The sequence below is a fragment of the Oryzias latipes genome, chromosome 9 (genome assembly GCF_053564925.1).
Source record: "Oryzias latipes strain Hd-rR chromosome 9, Olatipes_Hd-rR_3.1".
NCBI classification, from domain to species: Eukaryota; Metazoa; Chordata; class Actinopteri; order Beloniformes; family Adrianichthyidae; genus Oryzias; species Oryzias latipes.
The window spans coordinates 30,947,417-30,970,180 of record NC_136245.1 but is presented as its reverse complement, the minus strand read 5'-3'; the positions used below and the strand labels follow the sequence as shown (position 1 = coordinate 30,970,180).

Here is a 22,764-nt window from a genome sequence, read left to right as displayed (position 1 = left end):
ATCCATAACATGTAATCATTGTCATTAGAGCTTCAAATGAAGACTTGGCACGCCATACTGCAAAAAGCACATGGTTGATGATTGGTGTCTCACAAAGTTCTTAATATGTACAAACAAACCCATCAACCTCAATTATGCTGCCAAATCTATGTTTGTGTGCTTTCTAATTAACTTTACTGATGCTACAATTTAGCACATTGTGAGCTTTGACATGACTGTCAGTTGGAGTGTCTTGTATTGGCATTAGTGGCTTTAAAGCCATTTTACATGAAAAGCTTTACCAGACTCACCATGACAACAAATGTTGCCACAGGTAGCATTGGACAACTTTTATATTAAAAGTTGAGTGAGTAATTTATAATTTCCCAAGGACCTATGCTTTATCAGCGCTGATTTTGTTTGGGTGCAGATGCAGCACGTTAAGCATTTGTTTTCAAGTTTTATATGGAAATGAAACTTCTTAAGGTTTACCCATGAACCTGCCATTTGTTGCTGAATTAGATCTAACAGGGCAGCTGCAGCAACAGGTGAGGTTCACTCTGACCTAATAAGGCTCTTACTTTAATGGGACAAAGTTGACCCCCAACTCATTAATTCTTGTCTGAGACATCCATGTGGCTCTGTTCCTCCATGTTACAAATGTTGTATCTGAGTGAAAAAGGTTTTCATAAAATTAATTTTATCATCCAGGGATTGCAGTCCTGTCTACACAGTGTGCATGACCACAACAGTTGATGGTTTAAAAACTTGTGCTTTTCATCACTTGCTTCATTTGCTGCTGAGCTTTGTCTTTGTGGTCACCACTTACTTTCAAAAAGCTAATGTTATGTAACATACACACATTTAATGTCCTTTTCTGCAATATATACCTGCTTTCCTTGGTGGTTTGTGGGTCTCTGTACAGTTCCTCCTCCCGTTCTCTTTAAAGAAGTTTTAACTTCAGCAGGAAGCGTCAGGCCATATTGCTGATTTCTTTACAACGAGAATGTTTGGATGGACCTTTACTGCTAAAGCAAGAGGGGATGCCTAACATATAGTCGTACATTCATAAAATAAGCTATGCTATTAAATCTTAAAGACGAGTGGCTGGATGTAGGACTGGTGCGCAGGAAACCTGGGTTCATGCGTTGAGCTAAATCCAGTGTTGGGTCCTTTGTGCTGCTTATCTGGGTCTCCCTGTGCCTTGAAAATACAGGACTGTCAGGAAGAGCATCCGGTGTAAAAACTCTGCCAAACCACCTGTGCAAATCAGTGGATGCTGATTCGCTGTGGCGACCCTTAATACGATAAGAAGTAAGGTGAACAACATTTATACTTTAAGACTGAGAAAAGCGTTTCATCGTGAGATTCAATTGTCTTAAAATCAGAGCGTTTCTTGAGAAACTGCAAACTTTTATCAAGATTTCTAACAAAAATGTTTTAAGTGCTTTAAATGAGTTGGACAATTGACTTGCCTCCAAAAGCCAAATCATGTTTTGCAAACCTATCAATCATGATTCGGCACAGGAATGGGAGCCATCATGAATGGGGAATTGCAGTTTAAACAGCATTTGTCCATATAGGTCTCATTCTTATGTGTCCATGACTTGTATATTTTATTTTTATTTTTTTTGACACTTGCAGGACACCATACTTTTGAGAACTGCAGTTTGACACCTGTGGAAAGGCTAAACATGACATTGGACTTTTTTTTTTCCTGAAAAACAATTTGGTATGGATTGATGTTTGATTGTGGTGCTATGTTTTAATTTTGTAAAATCATTCTCAATTAATTTGCTTACATAAACAGAGGTATTAAAGTGACGGTGATGATAAGCAATGCTACAAATAGAAACTGTTGTAAATAATGGAAAATTGTGTTTTTAAGAAAAGGAAAAATATGAAAAGAAGAACCAGAGAAATTATCGGAGAGAGAAAGGACATATAGAGATTCACTAAGAGCTGTCTGACCTTTGACCTATGTAACGAGAGCCTGAGCGTCCAAATGTCATTCAGATAACGAGTTATGCTCCCTTTGACACTAGATGGCTGTCGGTGGAAAGACGGATGGCCCACTGGGAGTGAATGGAGTCCATGGACAGTGAGAGTGTGAGCTTCAGTTTCCATTAATGTGAAAGATACAATACACTAAATGGTATTTAGCAGACACTTTTATCCGAAATGACCTGAAGTACCTCATTGAGTGCTTTTATTTTTAGAAAGGATGGTCCCATTCAAAAGGTCCCCTTACACTTTGCGCTTCTTAGAGTTGGAGTACTTTCCAAGACTTTGAGGTTAAGCTTGACTTTGACACGCTTGTAAGGAAGTGTTACACAAGAACAATTAAATACATCTATAGTGGATTATGCATATTTTTTTCTTTGTAGATGGTAAATGTTATTTATGGAAGCAGAGTTGCCCCCTTGATAGAACAAGTTGATGACAAACACCACACTCTCCTAAACACATTGGACATATTTGTTCCTCAACATCTTTAAAATGAGACAACAGTGTAATGTCCACTGTTGTTTCTGTGGATCTATAAGGACCTATGTGCAGATCTGTGTGTGCCCAGAAAGACTGTGCAGAGACTACTGGAAAACAGATCCCAAGTGGCTTGGGCCGGGCAGCCATGTTCTACCCATTCTTCTCTTTACACTCTCCCTTTCCTCCTCAATTTACTGTACATCATCTGGCTAATTTTCTCTTCTCAGTCCGCTCCAGAAAAAAATAAAAAAGGCGGATGTTATTAACAGATATGTAATACTCATTGATTATAATCAGAATACAATGTCATTAGATCCAGATATCATTGCTAGACATTGCAGATCAAGTTATCAAGCAACTGAATCAAGTGCTCATTGATTATCCTCAAGAAGATTTTTTACATCTTTTCAGTAAACATTAATGATAAATGGATATCAATGTCAATATACCTATATCTATCCATATAAATCTATCTATATAACAGAACCCCAGTTTAAAACACGAGGTTGTCAGATACCAACAAATGAGGGGGAACATTGGGGGAAATATTGAAGCAAGATAATTCTATGGTGGTTGAAGAAGACCTACCAAAATAAAAGAAACCAAAGACATGATGAGCAACGAAATCCCCAAAAATGATTAAATAAACTCAAGTCACTGATTAAAAAAAAAAAAAAAATATCCGCACCAGGAGAACCAAAGGTTTTTCTTTAAAATGGCGGAAGCGCAGTAGTTGCTTCTCGTGTTCCTGGTATCAAGCTCATTTAGTACATTTTTAGTTTACTTTTTAGTTGATTCCGGAGCTTTAAATATTCTTTTATCCCTTTAGCCCCACTGTCCCCCTCCCCCCCTCCCCTTTCCATTTGACTCCCATGGACCAACAAACATTTTTTATATTGTGTTTAGATTTATACTTTTTTTTTTGTATGTAGGTTAATTGCCGTCAGATTTCTTATTTGTTCTGGTTTGGCCGAAGAGAGAGGTAAATTTGGTTTCTTCATTGGTGAAAAAATGATGGGATTTAAATCAAAGGTTGAGTTTCTAAAATCGACACACAATTTGATCTACTAATACAAATTTAAATACAAGTTGAATAAATTGGTAAACTAAAAAAAAATAGTCTTGACAGGTGCAAAAATGTTGGCCTTTAAATAAATCCAACAACATGCTCATTAGCCAGCTTTTAACACAAATTCCAAATACCTCCTTCATTAGCCCAAGTTTGAACCTTTCAGCTATATTTAAGTGATATCTTTTAAAGCTCACCAGATGTAACATTTGACATTCTCAGCTTAAAAGGAAAAGTTTCCATCCTCTCATTCAGGCTCTTCTATCCTTTAGTCTCCTGTTTTACTTTTATTTCCTTCTTTGCCTTCCATGCTTTTCCAAGTTCGCTCACTCCCAGTCAGATTTTTACACCTTCTCTGACTGCGGACAGAGCCAATGGCAGATCGAGTACAATCAAAAGGTGTCACGACCTGGCAGATCTTTTTAGTGGCTCGACACCCAGAGGACACTGTGTGACTATGCCAAAATCAATCTACCCTCCATTCATCATCTGAGCCTGTCGGCATCGGCTCGTGAAGAAGTGTTTGGAAATCTGCAAGTTTGTTTTCTGGGGTTGAAATATTTACTTTCTTCACAGTTTAAGAAAGTGTCAATAAAATTCAAAAGAACATTTATTGATTTAAAAAAAAAACAACTTCTTATTGAACTGCAAATGAATAATAGACTATTTTAGAAATGCATAAACGTGTTGCTCCTCTTCTCAGCAGAGCTTCAATGCCACAACAATGACATCAGGATTTTACTTTTTATTCTGTTTATCCAATAACTCTTTAAACGTTAAAGAGGAAAATCTTCATTTGAACAACTACAGTCCCTTAAATATTGCATTTACAAAACTTGAGATGAAATATTTTACTATACCGTCCTAAAACTCTTGAGCAGAAAATTACTTTAGTTGAATCACAGCTCTGACATACAGAGGGGAAGAGCCATGTAACCACAGCTTTATTTCAATAATAAAGAAACACAAAGTAGATTAAGGTCCAGATGAGACCGAAGTGAAGAGCTGAGCATGAGACTACGACCTCAGGGCTTGCAAAGATCAGGGCAGGGGGTTGTGAGTGCATCCTCTTATCTCCTGTTGTCGTCCCGTCTCTACCATATTAGGAGCTCCTTCCTCGAGTTTTACAGTTTTTATTTTGTTTTGTTTTTTTTCTTTTCCTATCCTATAGGTACAGATTTCATTGAAGGTAAAGTGAGGCAATGCTGCTGCACGACACTGAATTAATGTTGTGAATCACAAAATGTAACAAGGACAGAGAATTTTTATGTAGAATGTTTATATACTTTCCTGCTAGCTTACAGCCCCTCACACCCCCGGCCTAACATTATCGGTGCAACAAACATGGCGAGCAAAACTGTAGCCATTCAGCTGGAGTTTTGAGTCGGATATCAGCTCAGACGAGGAAAACAAAGACACACACGGATCTGCAAGTCGATGCATCAGAATGGAACAGAGCAAGGGAGCTTGTGACCCACAGTGTATTTTCTACGTCACAACTATAATTTTTTATTTTATTTTTTAGCCAGCACTTTTTTCATCTGCTGCTGATTTACAATTTGAATATAGAAAAAAAGCACAGAAATCCAACTTTCAGCTTTCATGAGAAAAATGCCACAAGAACATGTTAAAATCACCAAAAACCCATTTTCATTGGAATTTGTTATTTTGTAAAGGTGATCAATATTTCCTGGGACTGGTATGGTCTGAGTACTACATAGTCTTTGTGGAGTTTGGGTTAAACGTGATGTGTAGTTTATGTAAACATTGTGAAATACTCAGTGTTGCATGAGTATTGGTGGACCTTTTGATGTAGAATGTCACACGGTTGCATTTCCGTCTTCAGTCTTAATATCTTTTTTGTTTAATTCACATTTTGTTTCATAGCTGCTGGTCAGTTTCTTGTTGTTTTTTTAATTTATTTTCTTGTCAGAAACGAGACCAAGATTGCTTTTATTCTGGAAATTGCTTAATGTTTACATGAATGGGTTCACCCGCTTGTGTTTGCCTTTTTTATTTTTATTTTTTAACCTAAGAAATGATTCACTCTCTAAATATATATATATATATATATATATATATATATATATATATATATATATATATATATATATATATATATATATATATATATATATATATATGAGCTACTTCAGCTGTAATAAGGGAGAGCAAATTGGATCCAAATGTCATTTTCTTACTTGATCAGCGATTTCTGTTCAATCATGAATCATTTGCCAACACATCCCACTTTATCCAATTTATCATTAGTAGAGTTTCCATGGAGAAAGCGTGATATACATCTGTTATGTTTCACGGTTAGTCTGTAATTACCTGCCGACTGCCTTGAAACACTTTAAAATATAATATCTATTTAATTAAATCCTGCTCTCTACTTTTGGAGATAAAAAACAAAGTTGTCTTTGGTGACAGCTGACAATTTTTGCCTTTTCATTGTCTCAGCATTTAGAAAAAAGACCCCTTGAACACACCGTCACAAGTTCTTCCTTTGTAGGGCTCCCGCCTTTGTTTCTTGTACGTCTTACTCCATCTGCAGTTGGAAAAGTAATTACTGTTTCCTTAGATTTTTAAAATGGAAGGGCTGTGGAGAGATTAATGCATCAAATGATAAAAATCTCCATACAGCAAAAGCCTCTTTTGTTTTCATTAATCACTGAGCGTCCGTGTGTGTATTGTTCCTTGTGTGTGGCCCTTTAAAGGATGGTGCCATTATTTCCTCCTTATTAATGTTCGAAGAAGAAGCCTCAGAGGAAAATATCAAAGACAACGGAGTAAAGAGGACTTGTACAACCCTTTATAAACATGCACTGAAAAACAACCTATAAAGCCTGTTACCATTGAAGCTACAGTTCTCTGCAACATTTTGCTTCTGAGTTTTTTAGACTTCTTAGACTCACACACTTCAATTCCAGTTAAGCTGCCTACATTCAGAGAACTTCAAATGGATTCCTATGGTTACCATTGCATGTGGAGCTAGAACAGTTTGTACAGTAAATACTGCGGAGGTTGAGGGGTTGTTAATTCAGTATCATGGTCTAATCTGACAAATGTACTAACATTTAAAGACCCGCCCCACTGAAAATTGTGTTTTCTTGTGCGTTTTGAACATGTTCCTATGGGAATTTTTTGATGGAACATCAAAAAAAAGCAGATTGAATAGTGCGTATTTGTCATGTAAACACTGGGTGGGCCACAAGCTTCCTGCTCCGCTCCATCCTGATGCATCCACCTGGAGACAAATAAATACATCTTTTTTTTTCTTTTCTTTGTCTGACCTGGAATCTGCCCCATAACTGTACAGCTGAATAGCTCTGATGGTGCTCGCCATTTTTGGTTGCATCGGTAATGTGAGAGCCTGTAAAGCAAGCATGTAAACAGAGAGCTCTCAGCAATGCGGAGGGGAAGGAGGGGCGGGGTTGTTACGCCGAGAACGATTGATGAACTGCCACTCTGCAGAAACTGTCCAAGAAAATGACTTTTCTTTTTTAGATGTTGGCTATAATAATAATAAAATAAAGAAAATATTTAAAAAGTACATAAAAAAGAATGTATTCGAATGATTATTCAATATTAATTGGAAAACTCCTTGAAAGACTTTTAAAATAGCCCAAAAGGTGATCGGAGTGGGTCTTTAACCCCAGAGCACAAATCTCTGGCATGATAAAGATACAAATATTCTTATAGCACTGTCTTGTTTTTCTCTTATTGCACAATATTTATTTACCAGACTAAAACCAAATAGAATAGGATAAAAACAGAAAAAATAGGATAAAACCGTTTTGCACACACAGGCAAAAAGGCAAAAGTCTGTGTTTAAAAAAAACAAAAACAAAAATTCTAGAACAAAAGAGCAGGTATAGCAGTGTTTATTTTAGAAATGTATGTTTTATGACGAGATTTAAAAAAAACTGAAATTTCTGTTGAGATATTATTTTATTACCAAGGTTAAAGTAAATGTAGCAATGATAGACCTGGGTAACCTGGCTACCAAAGCCTTGTAATTTAAGTTGTATGAATGAATTTGTCTGCAAATTGAGAAGTCCAATCCACCTTCTATTTCGGATTACAGTCAAAAGTTTGTAATGAACTTCAGTCCTATAAAGAGAGTTGTGACTGAAATACTGAGGAACCAGAAAATCCTTAGATTTTAATGCCATATTCTGTTAAATACTGAAATAATGTAGTATGACGACTTTTTATTTTTATGTTCTTAATTTACCGTGTTTTCTTTTATGAGTAAATTAACAAATAATCATTGTAGAGAGAAGCCGCATTTCTACCTAAATAAATAGATAACCCATTTGAGTTTTTTCCCGCTATATTGTTGTTTCCTCTTTAAATGCAAGTCTTTGGGTCTTGAACCAAAATGCAGCTGAGTCCACTACTCTGAAGAGGTGTCAGATTACACAATGAACAGTTTACCGGCACATTCACAGATAAATCAATTTCTTTCTTTCTTTGGAGTTCTGTAACTTTGTTGTGATGGATGGCAATCTAAATGGATTCGTGCATCAATAAGGTGATGACGTTGTCTCAGAGAAAAACCTTCGTCACCCCGAGGCCTCCTACACTGCTGATGAGGGGAATGAGTCTGCACACAAGTACAAACACACGCCGCCCACTGCACACACACCTTAGTAGTGAGAACTTAAATCAATAATAAACTGCTGAGTATTTTTTTGTATAGGCATCTTTTACTGTATTGTGTTTCAATACTTTTACATGTGGATCCATCAGTTTTCATATCTATTTCTGTTCTAATGGTCAGAATTGGAACGATCTGAAACGACAAATAAAATGTAGGACATTTTGAGAAAAAGACTAAATGTGCAAAGAGGAAGAATCAAAGTTCCAGGAAGACGCAGAAACAACACCCCAGAGCAGCCGTCTACACAGAAACTATTGTGGAAATGGGGGTTAAACTCAGAGCGCAGGAGTCAGATGAGATCAGCCTGAGTTTCTCTCACTGTTGGGAGCTTAAAAAAACGAAGAACTGCACTTTGAGAAAATGCTGGGATGGGGAGAATGGCCAGCTGCTGGATTTTGTGAAAGTTTAGATTCAAAGAAAAATGCTTGACCTACCCAGCTGAGTCCGATTACCAAGTCATCGGGTCTGAGATCACGTTTGAAGACTAACACAGGGAGAAAAGTCTGCAGCTGATGACCGCTAATAGCTGTGTGTACAACATGGGAAACAACATGGGTGGAGAGAACAAAGTGGAAGCCAAGTGTTCACATTTTAGTTTAAATTTTTTTATTATTTTTTCTAAATTTTATAACTTTATCATTGTCATTTTTTGTATTTTATTCTCTTGTTCTAAGTTTACTGTTGTTTTTAGTTTCTTTAGTGTTTTGTCTACAGGGATCTTGTTCTCGGGCTATTGGTTGGATTGGACATATTAAAAACTGCTAACAATACAAAAAGGGTTGTGTGTGCTATTCAAAATCTAAATTCTAAAAAATAAAAACTATTTAGAAATAAAAAAAACACACTTTTGGTTGAGACTTAAAATAAAAAAATAAATATTCAGAAATTAAAATTAAAACTCAAAAAAGGGATCAAAATAGAGCTCCATGTTGTTGGTCAGTTAGTGTGTATTCAGACTGGACATATTTGGTTTGCTTAAAGTGAACCAGAGTTTGTTTCCCCTGAGAATCCGTAACACATTTTTAGTCTGAATACACCCAAGCGGACCCTAGTTGTAAATGAGTTATAACTTTAACCTAACTCAAAAGAATAGTAGTTCTAAGTTTTTTTCAGGGGTTGGAGCACAAAGAAGGTTAATGATATTTTCAAAAAATGTCATAAACTTCGATAGCACTAGGAAATGATTCAAACTCCTTCAAAAAAAAGACAAAATAACCGTTTCAATTTCAAATCTTTCTCTCAAAATGTGATTGTAAAACATTTTCCTTTTCATTTGTTCCTGGGAGCATTAATCAGACTTCTAGATGTACTTTAGGACAGTTGGGATTGAAATCCATTAGAATAAAAAAAAAAAATCCAGCATCTCTTTTGCATTGATTACAGACGGATCAAAATACTGTTCCTCTTCTAAATAAAGTAAAAAATTCTTCCAATATAAATGGAAATCTATTTTACTTACTAGTTTTATTATTACAAAACCTTTTTCTTTAGTATAGAGGGTTATTGCTTATTTGTGCTAAACTTGGTTGAAAACATTACATTTGTATTTTTTTTAGAATCACCTTAACTTTGAAATTGTTTTCCAAAGATTACTCAGAGCCCACTTGCATTACAGTTCCACCCACCATTCAGGGTTTTTATGCTGACATCACCCTGTTATTGCACCCATTGAGGATGTTTAGTCCCACAAAAATGACATTTTTAAATCTGGCCAAACTAAATATGCGTCTATGTATGTCTTGAGTGCTCCAAACAGGTTTAGGCTGAATAAAACCTGTAAAAAATGCCATGCATTTTTCCTTTTAAGTTTGTTTTTCTTCAAAGGTAACTGAACTGTTACCAAAAATCCAACATTTTAGTTGCTTTATACACCGATTTGGGTGATAACTTGATTTAATCTTATTGTTCCACTGTGAGTTAAAAAGATCTTTTATTTATTAATATCAGTTGTACATATTTTCTTCCAGCAAATGATCTAGACATGATGGCTTGTTTTCTTTTGCAAAGCTCAATTTAGCAACTGTTAGCACATTTGTGCAACAACATCCATTTCTTGGGGGACTTTTCTGCACTTCCTTTCCAACCTTTTCTTTTTACTTTCATCCCTGCTATACTTGCTCCTTATCTCCCCCAGTCATCTGTTTTTCCCTCTCTTTTTACTCTAGGTTTAACACGCTAACTGTTCCTTTTTCCTCCTTCGAGCATCATGGTAATCATGCTCCAGACAGATCCAAAGGCTCCCAATTCCACTTCAAAGGCCAGGCATTTCCTCATTGTCAGTACGACTACCTGTCAACTGCACTTGCATGCCACCTTACAGCAATGAAACGGGGACGCTGCTTTGGAAACCAAACCAAAATAAGTATGGCCTACAAGGTGTTTAGAAAAAGGAGGAAGATCATTTGAGAGTGAACCTTCATAGAATTGGTAAAGGTGGATGGCACTTAACCAGAAAGACAGATGTGTTCTTGTTAACATATGCATTAATAAGAGGAGAGCTTGTCAACACTTCCCCAGTTTCAGGGTTGGAAGTGGGAGAAAAAAAAAAATCAGAATGCTGGTGCCATTTTCCACCTTAGGGGAGGAAAATGCATTACCCGATGATTTCTATTTGAACTTTTCTCTCACTTTCTCTTCCTTTAACTCTGTTTTACTTCCTCCTCTCCTCCTACATCTTTGCTCGCTTTTCCACGCCGCAGGAAGAACAAGTGAGAGGTGTAGTTTCTGTTCCTCCGTGTCTCGTTTTCCAAGCATGAATTAAAGTTGCATTCCGTGCTGCCATTGTTAGGCTAATAAGAAAAAGTTATCTTCAAAGGGTTTGGATTGGGGGGGGGGGTGAGCCAGGAGGATGGGAGACGATGTGAGTACGTGTGGAGCTGGATGTGGGTTTTAGCTGCACTGTTGATTTTTTTTTTCTTTTTTTTTTTTCTTGAGTCCTTGTAATCCGTGAAATTACACCTGCCACCTTTCTGAGTGTGTGCTTGAGCGCACACAATCGCACGCTTTCCTATTTGTACAGGTGTGTCCGTGTACAACAACTGATGTGCTTTAATACAAACCATTAATGTTCCAGTCTCACACAACAATCATAACCGCTCCTTATCCACGTGCGTGCAGTCTGGAGCTATATTTCTGCAAACAGTGCACAACACTGTATTCTTATTAACAGTTCAAATTCCCATTAACAGTCAGTCCCAGATAGCAAGTTAATTAACTCTCTGCCCCCCTTTTCCTCTGGCTATCAGAGCACAGGTAGCCTTTCATGTTGCCACCGAGAGATAGAGGGAGGGACGGAAAGGATTGGGAGAGGTGTGAGGTGCAAAATGGGGGTAAGACGAAAGGTTTAACGGGAAACAGAGGCAGGAGGGTGATAGAGGAAAGAGAAAAAATAATTGACGACGGGAAAAAAGATGGATGTAAAAGAAGGGAAAGTTGGATTTAGGTGAAAAAGTTCTGGGAGGGTTTAAGTTGCACAAAAGTTTTCTTAAATGTAGAAACAATGCTGTTTTTTTTCCCTCAACATATCTAATTTTTTTCTCTCCAAATTTTTTTTCAGTAATTCAACATTTAATGAAAGCACAGGAGATGAGAGAAACGACTGGGGGCTCACGAGGGAAGATTTTGGAGTGAAATTGACCTTATTTTCATCTTTACTTGAAAGGTAAGCAGGCTGGAACCTGCATCTTTGGCTGCAATTTGCAGGACTATTTAAGAGCACTGCTGGACAACTTTATTCTGCATAGGTTTAAGGTGATGCCAGAATTCTCAAATTTATCGCAATGCAACAGCTTCTAGAGTAGGTCATCATTTTTCATGGTTTTACGACTACAAATGTGTCAGGTTCATGCTAGAAAAAGGACAAGGTGAGCATAAAGGCTGGGTCACACAGCCACTATGTCTATTTTGCGCATATTGCACAGATGGAAATTGCTCACACGTCAATGTATTCAAAGGAAAAGTAAGAGCTGTGGTCTATGTGAAATTTTTACAGATGTATGCCGAATTAACTACGTTAAAACCATAAAAAAAAAAAAAAAAAAAAAAAAAAAAAAGAAATACATACATACTTGTAAACTCACCCACAATTGCATTAGATTAACCTAATAATTGGGTATTAATTCCGTAAAATACGCATAAACTGGGTAATTCTCAACTGACCAAAGATTTTGAACGGCTTAAACCGAATTCACTTAATGACCTGTCGGTCAAAACCCTCAATGGACACATCGACAAAGCGCACATCAATGAATTACATTCACCAGAAAACTTATGAATTGCATATGTCATGCATGTACCACAAAAGACAGAAATTTGATGCATGGAAAACGTGCAAAATTGTAGTGACTCTCGATGCATGGTCCACAAATCGACACATAAAAGATTAACAGACTTTGTGGCGATACAATACAGTCCAATACCTTTACCTAAAGAGAGGCAATCTAGAGATTTATTATTCTTTTGGCTTTACAATTCTAAATTACGATGCATGACTCAATAGAGAAACTTTTAATTTTTCTTTTTGGCACTTTATTTTTAAACAACAAAACCAAAACGTCTTTGACACAACACCTTCAAACATCAAATGGTGGTTTAATAAGTGTGCCATATGAATTTATTCAGGTATTGTTTGCAGTACTGTGAATAAAAGGGTTATATGGGTAGGAGCGGATTCCGCCGCCTCCGCTCTCAGCATCTCTCCAGGATCTTTGCTCACATCCTGACAAAAACAATCCGCTTCCTTGGTTCTTTCAATCATTCATTCACTATCTTTGCTACATTTATGTACATTGTCATTTGAGGGTTAGTGTTGCTTGGGTCAGTGATCATGTAGGGAAAATGCATTTCTTAGAAGCAATTACACCTATGGAGCTATAGAAACAAAACACTTCATTTAATTTGGAGATTTAGCAGACAGATACTACAGTAGGGAACTAGAAAAATAAAAGTCCAGCACACTTGCACTTTAGAAACAGCTCAACATTTACATTTGATCTGACTGGAATGCTTTATCCGCTTTCATTAAATGTGCAACAGTGCCTGACTGTGTGTGAGTGTGTGTTGACCTGCTTGTATAGCAGTGTTTCCCGCAGGCCTTCTTTTCAGGATCAAGCCTGTCACGCTCTCAGCGCGAAGAGGTCGTGACAGCCAATTAGCTCACTCTAAATTGATTCAACCATCAGTGTGTTTGAGTGCGTGTGAGTGTAGGAGAGTCAGTTTATGTGTATCCAAATCAATGCTCATGTTTTATCGGCAAACTCATTAGTGTTTTCTCTGAATGATTGGAGCAAGCAAAAAAGGCTGGAAAATGCGGAAATGTGTGATTTACTGTACCTATCCATTATCTAAACTCTCCTTATCCTCCTGGGGGGTCATGGAGCTGCAGTGAACAAATATTTTGTATAAATGAAAACAATATGCAAGGGATATGAAAATAACACCAATTCCACCTCGGAAAATCTTTATATGTGATCATACATTATCTTTTCTCCTCAATTATTCTTATTTCTGTCAGCATGGGAACCCAGGGATAGAATACATGAGCTCACTAACCAAATGCATTACACAATTCCACTGAAAAGCCCATTTTAAGAAGAAAAATACACTCAATAAAGTGTTTACATTGTGGAAAAAATAGAAATATTTCCGTTTCTGTTCAAACGTGCTCCTGTTCATATTCAGAACATAGCAGTGAGTGTTCAATGCCGTCATGACACGGCACATTGATTTCTACAAACTGTTATTCCAGCTAGGACGATGAATCAATTAGTCTCCAAATGGAGCTGTGAACACGTATCAGCCTGCTATTCATGTCCATCTGACACAGGGGATTTTGAGCTACAATGTGGAGGGTTAAAAAACCAGATGTAACAATTGTGATCAAGTTTATGTTCAAGTCGAGTTTGATTGTTGTTTTGTTTCATGTGAAGGCAGGGGATCGCACCTTCCATTTTCAATGAGCCTCAAACCTTGAGCCTCAGCAACGTACGTTCAAGCAGCCACTTTCAATGAAAAGTCTCTTTAAATGCGTGTATATGAACGTTTTAGGCTTCTGCTACGGAAGCTTCGACAACCTTTTTCAGGTCGTTCCCAGTGAACACCTGTCCATTGAAGGTGTTGAACATTAAACCAGTTGAACTTTGACCTGCAAGGGGTTTGGCTTTGATATTGACCTATGGATGGCTTCACTTTCAATTCACTGAACCGTTTGAAAATTGATCAAGGATGAGAATTAGTGATTGCAGTTTGTGCCCAGCCGGAATTATATGACACCAAACCTTTCATATATCAGAATAGCGCTGTCAAAGAAGAAGCCTGGAGCAAGATTCTTGAGATTTGGCACCGAGCCTCTTCCAATCAACTCGCCGTACGGGTGCATGTAGATGGAGCTACTTGACCAGCGGTCCCCAACCCCCGGGCGGCGGACCGGTACCGGTTCGTGGGTCATTTGGTGCCGGGCCGAACAGAAAAAATAAATAACTTTCAATACTTCAGTTTTATTTATTTTGGAACCTGAAAGATGTTTTATTTTGAAAAATTGCCCAATTCTCTGTTACATCCGTCTATTTCACTCTTGACACAGGCCAAGGTGCTTCTCGGCCATGTGGTAAAACCCAGGAGCAAGCAAAATGAGTAAAAAACAAACATCTTTGAAAAGTTTCTTTGCCAAAGGGAAAAAGCCAAGCCCGGAAACAGAAGAGGAGCCTTTGACTTCCAAAAAAAAGCTACATTTAATAGACAGTACTTCTGTTTTGCACAAGTGTTGGAAGGGGAGAGGATGATTACACCTGTGCGATGTACAATGTCACGTTTGTCAAAATAAAAGTTCAAACTACGTTTTGTCACATCTCTGTTCCTCCTTTGTCGTAGCGTTGCTGCAATAATTCACTGCCACATCTTAAAATCCGCTCCGTGAAAACTTTGACGTCATACCAGTCCGTGACGATGTGACGATGTGACCTCACCAATTCAGGGCTCTTTTGGATTATTATGTTATGGAGGATTGGGAGAGATTCAGATAATGGTAAGTGTAATTCAGATTGATTTACCCTATCTTGTCTTTTTGCTTGTAACATCCTTGATTATGAATTGTTGCTTTAAAAATACACAATCAATGTCTGGTTACTGAGCAAATGTATTTTATTTAGTTTTTTTATTTGCTCTTTTTTGGATTTTGAAAAAATTGTTTTTCTTTGTCCCATCTCTGTGTCAAATATCCCTCATATGATGTCCTCTGGGAATTTAGTGTAAAATACTCAGACAGATGTATTGAACATGGTTCTTTTAAAATGTTTTTTGTAACAATATCATGAACAGATGGGAAATTGCACATCTTAATATTTTTTAATCACAGGTTATATGCATTCCTTTTTTTTACCTTAGTTGTAATCAGTTTCATTTATAACTTTTATTTTTATCATCTATGCCTCCACATTTTTTCTCTCTTGGTCCCTGTAATTTTTCTGCTTTAGATTCTCTTCATTAATCAGTCTCTCGTGCCCACTCACTAATTCCCATCACCATTTGATCAAACCCTGACACTCTTTCAGGCTTTCAGTAGCAACAGTTGCAGTAAATAAAGCTAAAATGAAACGAGGAATAAATAAAATATGAGCAGGAAAATGAATAAATAAAGTGTGCATGTATTAATAGGAACATGTCAAAAATGCAGTTGAATAGAAACCAGCAGCAGCCGCCACCACCGCCTACGTTTACAGTCCTGATGAAAGACTACGTTATTTTTGATTATTCCCTGCCTTTCTTTCTTTTCCTTTTGGACCTTTCCAAGCTTCATTAGAGTTGCTTCTCTTCTGGAAGAATACTGGAAAATAAATAACGTGTTTACAAACCCTATTAAACAACACAGAAAATACAGGAAAAAGAAAAAAAAACTGATTTTAACCCTTGTGCTATCCTATGGGGTCCAGATGACCCCACCCTTACATTGATGTGTTGTCCCTACCATGACCAAGGTGAAAAAAGGTGGAAAGATTTCATGTAATCCATGGACACCAGTGAAGATCACAAATCATTGAAGAAAATAGGTTCAGAGTACTGTCTAGTGGGTCTAGATGACCCAACTCCCAACGTTAAAGTGCCTAGGACAGCACAAGGGTTAAAGATTGTCTAGAGGGGAAAAAAAAAAACATTTAAAACTTTTTTTACCAGTTAATGGTCAGCTGGTTAAATGCATTTTAGCTAAAGTGTATTTTAAAGTACGATGTCCTCTCAAATATGCCTCTCAGATCACAAAATCATCAGAATGCAACGTCTCTTCCCACATTCCACCTTGGGCATTCAGGAACATGCTGATTTCCGTGGAAACGGAGCAGTTTGGTGGTGATTGGTCACGGTTGTTATCATTCCTGTCAGGACAGGTGTGAGCGCGCTCAGTTAAACTGGCTCTTGATTGGCTCAAACTGCCGGGAGGCCGACAAATCCCTAATCAGCCTGTTAGCATACGAATAAGATGAGCGAGAAAGAGTAAGTAAACGAAAGGGAGAGCAAGACGGAGGCAAAGCTCTGAAGAACGGGGAAGAAAGACAGAGAAAAAACAAAATGAGGATGTGTTTTAAAGTATTTGCCCAACGTTAAGGGGTAGAACTATCAGCAAAAGTGACCGCCAGCATACAAATGTGGACACAAGCTTTGAAACCCAAATTTTGCTCAGATTGGTGGAGGAGTTGATGCAAAAAGAAATGCTAAGAGCAGCCATTATGACCCAACTGTGAACAAAAATATATAACAAAGTAAAAAAGAAGAAATTAAACGAAGACGCAGCAAAAAAATTTAACATATTTTCACAGAACAACTTTTAAAATGTTGATTTTTGAGAGGAAGGATGACTATCTTTTTATTGTTTAAGTCAGCAGTTTTAGTCTTTTTGTTAAGTTCATGATACCTGGTTATTTTACTGTTCTTACACTTTTATGTCTTTTTTTTATATTCCTATGTCATTGAGTTTTATACTTTTATTAATTATTTTTTTATATATATACTTTTTATGTCATTGTCCTTGTTTGAGTGTTCTATTTTTATCCTTACGTCTTTTATATGTTTTGTGTATTTTGTGGCAAATGGTCCTATGAAATGTACCATATGTGTGTGTCAAGTTGACATGCAGACATTTCAGAAACTTTTTATAAAGAATTTCACCATTATTCTTTTTCTTATATGCAACACCATTAAAGATATTAACTTGCATGAATCTAAGTGGAAACTCCAATGCTAACAATTTAGTAACCATTGCAAACTTACATTTATTGAAAATCATTTTTTAAAGATGAATTTGTCAAAAACGGCTTATATTATTTGGCTGCTCCCCACTATAGGGGTCACCATCGCAAAGGAATCACTCCTAGGGATTTATCCGATTTTATTTCCGATTATCTGACGTAATTGGACTTTGTCTGTGGCTGAATTTAGTTTGTATATTCTATTTTTCACTTATTGTTTTAACCATATATGAGAACTGGACTGAGTGACCCCTCCCTCCTCACGCTCCAAACAGGAAGTACCCGCTGGCTCCAGGAAGCCTAGATCCCATAAACTTTCATGGAGAAATAAACAGCTATGATTCAGTCGTTATAATGGTCAGAATAGCCATTTATGCTCGACTACAATTTTAATCCAATTTCTTTAATGATATATTTTCTCTTGTGCAAGTTATGAAAGTTATAAACTGACCAATCAGATCCCTCAAAAGTATGTGATGTCTACTGGCACCAACGGCCGACATTTGAAACATTTGACAAATTTTGTGTCGCCCGCTTTCAAATGGAGTGGGGCCTTCCAACAAGCTCGCTCCTGATTGGTGAGAGTGGTTGCCAAAGAAATGTTGACTTAGACCAACTTGGACCAATCATTGCTGACTGGCATTGTCTGGTTCCTACATGACTGCTTCCATATAGAGAAGCAATGGTGGCTTGGTTGATTTAATTTAGTTCGAGCTGGAGGTGAGCCATTTTCTATGGATGACATCACACTCACTCAGGCTGTCATTCACATCCAACGGTTTTAACCCAAGTCTTTTATATCAAGCACCTTCTGTTCTACGCAGGTTGATGAAAGGTGTTTTGCAAATCAGGTAATTTGATTGAAAACTGCAAACCCGCTGGTTACAAGTCCACTGTCCACTTTCAACGTTGCAGTTATAGGTCAAGGGTATACATGCAGAATACATTTTTTTATTTAAAAAAACAAACAAATAAATCTGCACTGTAAGCGTCACTCCAAAAACCAAATAAATTAACACTGTCTCACCATTGTTTTTTTATTTTATTGTTTTATTTTATCATGAAATATTTCATACAGTCAAGATAAGTCCCTCAAACAAATAATTTATGACTGGATGGCTCTTTAGTAGCTATGTCAGAACTGATCAAATCCATAATTAATGGAATTAGTTTAATAGACTTAATAAGCTCCTTTAATCTGGAAATGATTCTTCTAATTACATGCAGCTGTTTCAAACTAAGATGTAAGTGTTGTGGTGTGCCAGCATCTCCTCCATTCTTCTCCCTTGTTGTTTTCTGTGAATGTTTTTCTCAACTCTGTCCCTCAGGTTTAGCACAAACATCTGTGATTATTGTCTGAAGACTTTTTTTTTTCTGGTGTTTTATCTCAGAAAATCAATGTTGGCCTCAAAGCATCATTTGGAGCAGATAGCTTTTGTGAAGCTCTAACGATGGTTAACTTCACCTTCACAGTTTAAAGTTGTGCTCACCTGCTTTTATTATCACATCAAACACATCCTGAAAATCCAAAAGGATTTAATGGCACACCGGCTTTGAATTCAATCTGCACACAATATTTTTAGGCAATATTTTGTTGACTTCCCAAAAGTGACATAGATGTAAAATCCTCTTTGATAAATTCTAATGTCTAAACTTTTTACAGGGAAGTATTGCAGCAAAAGACGTTTATACTTTGTCTCCAAAATTTAGGAAAAAGACATTTTCAGCGGACAGGTTAGGTATTTTTGGTAAAGATTGGTTATTTTTCCTGGGTTCCGATTGGATTTATCCATTTTGGCTCATTGTACTAGTTTTATTTTATTTTTTTTTGTCATGATTTCATTTCACTTTACAGATGCAAAATCCTTTTTTTTTCTCCTCTAAAGGTTTTAACTTTGTTTTTCTATATGTTTATTTGTGAGATAACAGTATTTGTATTACAATCTGTCACTACTTTTCTCTGTAATGAATCAAAGGCCTGAATTGAAAGAATGAATCTCAAATTACAAACAGTCAGATTTCCCATTTGTAACACTTTTTTAGGTTTTGTATCTAAAGGGTTTAATTTGGATCATGTTTTCTGGTCCATAGCAGGTCAGAGTTGGTTGTTTGGCGCAGAAACGCCTGCATTTTCTCAGCTCATTCAGGCTTTCTCATTTGTGATAAGTGCAGCTTTTGTTACTTTCACACAGAGCACCACACAAGAGGGAAATAATGTTTGCATCCTATTCAGATTTAGTCTTTTCTTCAAACAAGCACCTGTGAGTTCTTATCGCAGGTGAGATGCGTTTTGTGTCAGACACCTGTCTTTGTCAACAGTAAGAGTCAATTTTTACAGCACTTTTATTAAAAACAAACTATTAGTCCCTCATACCATACAATTCTAAACCTAATATTAAAAGTCGTTCATATTGGCCATCTATTAACATCTCTTTTTTTTTAAATGAAATAATTCATCATAAAGCCAAAATAAACACTTACCAGCAGCCGTGTTGCCTCCAAAAAGGTCTTTCAAGCGTTTTCAACAATAACGTTTAACAGAATGTTTGCTGGCAAAATGTTCTACATCTAAACGTCTTTTTGTCCTCTCTTATCATTTAACCCCCCCACAAAATTAAGGTTGTATTGAACCAGTTTCCTTATGTAAAGAATCAATAAATAACCTTTGATAATATTAATGCCACTATGTAATATTTTCCTGTTGTCAATCTGTTATCATTAAAGGTTTTTTTCTTTCTTTCTACCTCTTGTGTGTCATTCTTCCAGTCACCTTAAACATCATTCAAAATGCATCTTCTTTGGCAGAGTAGAATTTTTATTGCTCAGAAAGTGCTCAGATATTCAAACAACTGACAAATACCGGTGTACAAACTGTAGACATTGGCAGTATTGGCAAAACATTGATTTTAGTGTTGAAGCTGCAATCATAAAGCAAAGCAAACTAGTCTTTAAGTGGGGGGAAAAACTGCTTTATATTGAAAAGATGGAGGTTTGATCCATTTTTTTTGCTATGAAGACCTCAGACAAAACTTGCCTCCCCTGTGCCCTTTTTCCCGCCTAACCCTACTATGACCCCATTGACCCTGAAAGGTACAATAAGAGAGGACAGAAGTGAGTCAGTAATTCAGTAAATGCTTCTCTTTTAAAGTTTTCTCAGTCCTCAACACCTTATCTTGGCCTCCATCTTTCCTGTTAACTGCCATTTCCTAATTACATTAAAAAGTGGGGAAATGTCTACCTGAAAGTGCTGTCTTAAGCTGTTGTTCTGATTTGTGAGCATCCATTATTTTTAATTCCAGGAGTGCTAGAAAGCTGCAGAGAGAATGTCATGACTGCAGTTTGGTGAAATGGGTTTACACAGCAAACGCTTTTGCAAAACTAAAGTGATGAGACTTGGATTAGCACAGTTACCTATGGTTTTTGTAGATTTTTCTTTTTAACTTTTAGATGCAAAAAAAAAAACCTAAAACATCAGTGTAATATAAAAGAGTACCTTGCCTTTATGATTTATATGTTGCAGCCATGTTGCGCTTTCATCCTTGTTTAGCATCAAACACATCACGTGCAGTAATTTGTCTTCATTTTGTAGTTTTCAAAGCTCTGTGAAAAGCTTTTCGTTTTCTGAAAATGAAGAATTGAATGCTGTCATTGTGGCCATTCCTCTTCTGTTTTGGATGTCAAAGGGCTGTTAATCCACTATTATGATATATCACTGCATGCTGCTCAGGGTAATCCACAAGTGCTGTTGTTTCCTCCTATCTCACTGTGCAAACTCAGACAGGATTTTGCTTGTTCCTCCACTGAAGTCGCACCTTAAAAATTCCTTTATGTTGACATTTGTCTTATTTAAATACACCTTGTTGTTTGTCACGAAACACAATGAATCTTTAATGCAAATGTGTCTAACAGGTTCTAACTTAGAACATCAATTATACTGTATATTTCCATATTTTGCACAAAGATAATTTTTATATTTTTGTGGTTTTTCCATCTGACTGTTCCTGTTTTATTTAATAAATTCTCTGAGTACCACCAACATTTTTAAATTTATCTCAAAATACCAAATAAATGTAATGACATTTAAAAAAAAAAAAAAAGTAGGGTATTTGTTTGTCATTTGGCGGTCTTTTGTAAACTTTCAATTTAGCCTTTTTCTTCATCGTTTTTGTGCTTTTTTAATTTTTTATTTTCCCAGTACTATGTTTAATTGTGTTTTCCTTCTGTGCGTGTTGTTTTTTACACAACAGCCTCGCTGCTGTGTGTTGTTATAGAGGGACTGTAGAGTTGTCATCTCAGTGTTTGTGTGCTAATGTTTCTCCTGTTTGTGGGTGAGATGCTCAGTGGTAAAACATCCATGCTGGGTCTTTCTAGCCTGTTTAAACATGATGAAGGTGTTTCATTATCATTGGTTTAGCACACCCAGGATGGAGCCTGACGGGTTGAAACCGTCCTCTAACTGTCAAATACCTGCCATTCAAGCCAAGGGAACTTTATTTATACAGCACATTCTATACAGAGACTATTCCAAGTGCTTTACATAAAACAATAAAAAAAGAACTTAAAGGAGTGATCATTAAAACAAAACACTAAAGAAAGTTAAAGTATATAAAGTCATCTTAAAGTGCAGAGCTAAACTTTTGAATAAAAAGTGATCAAATATAGGTGAGAACAGGAGGGTTTTTAACCTGAGTTTAAAGAAACCGAGTGTTTCAGCTGATCCAAGGCTTTCTGAAAGTCTGTTTCAGATCTGCGCAGTATCTCATTTGGTTTTGACTCTAGGAACTAACAAGAAAGCGGATCTAGAGGAGTGGCCGGTACATACTGGGTCAGGAAGTCGGTCTGTTTAAACCACTCAAAGCTTTATAAGCCAGCAGCAGAACTTTAAAGTCTAACCTCTGGTTGTCAGTCAGCCAATGTAAAGACCTCAGAGCTGGACTTATGTGCTCTAATTTTTGGCCCTAATAAGAACTGGAGCTGCAAAGTAATGAATTAGCAGAAGTTTCCTGATTGACATTTTTGGAAATCCTGTAAAGACACTGTTAGTGTCAAGTCGACAACAGATGAATGCATAAACCACCTTTTCCAGGACCTTCTTAGATATCAGATCCTTAATCCCTGAAATATTTTTAATATGATAGTTGGGTGATTTGGTGTTCAGGCCAAGTTTGTTCCCTGAACAATCAGAATTCTATATACCAGTGGTCTCCAACCTTTTTAAGCTGCAGCCCAGTTTAATGTCAGACAATATTTTTTCAGACAGACCTCTACAAGGCTGAAGCCGATTTTTATTTATTTCTATTTTTTACCTCCAGCTTCCCTTAACTTCT

The 22,764-nt window shown here is 36.8% G+C and overlaps 1 long non-coding RNA gene across 1 annotated transcript in view; it reads left to right on the top strand.

Moving 5' to 3' along the window:
- Positions 1 to 21,286, top strand: part of LOC144994455 (uncharacterized) — a 47,553-nt gene extending 26,267 nt beyond the window's left edge. Inside the window, exons 3-5 of the long non-coding RNA XR_013658001.1 lie at positions 11,761 to 11,865; positions 15,072 to 15,225; positions 16,448 to 21,286. This is a non-coding gene — a long non-coding RNA (uncharacterized LOC144994455). The remainder of the gene's footprint in view (positions 1 to 11,760; positions 11,866 to 15,071; positions 15,226 to 16,447) is intronic.
- The last annotated feature ends 1,478 nt before the right edge of the window (positions 21,287 to 22,764 follow it).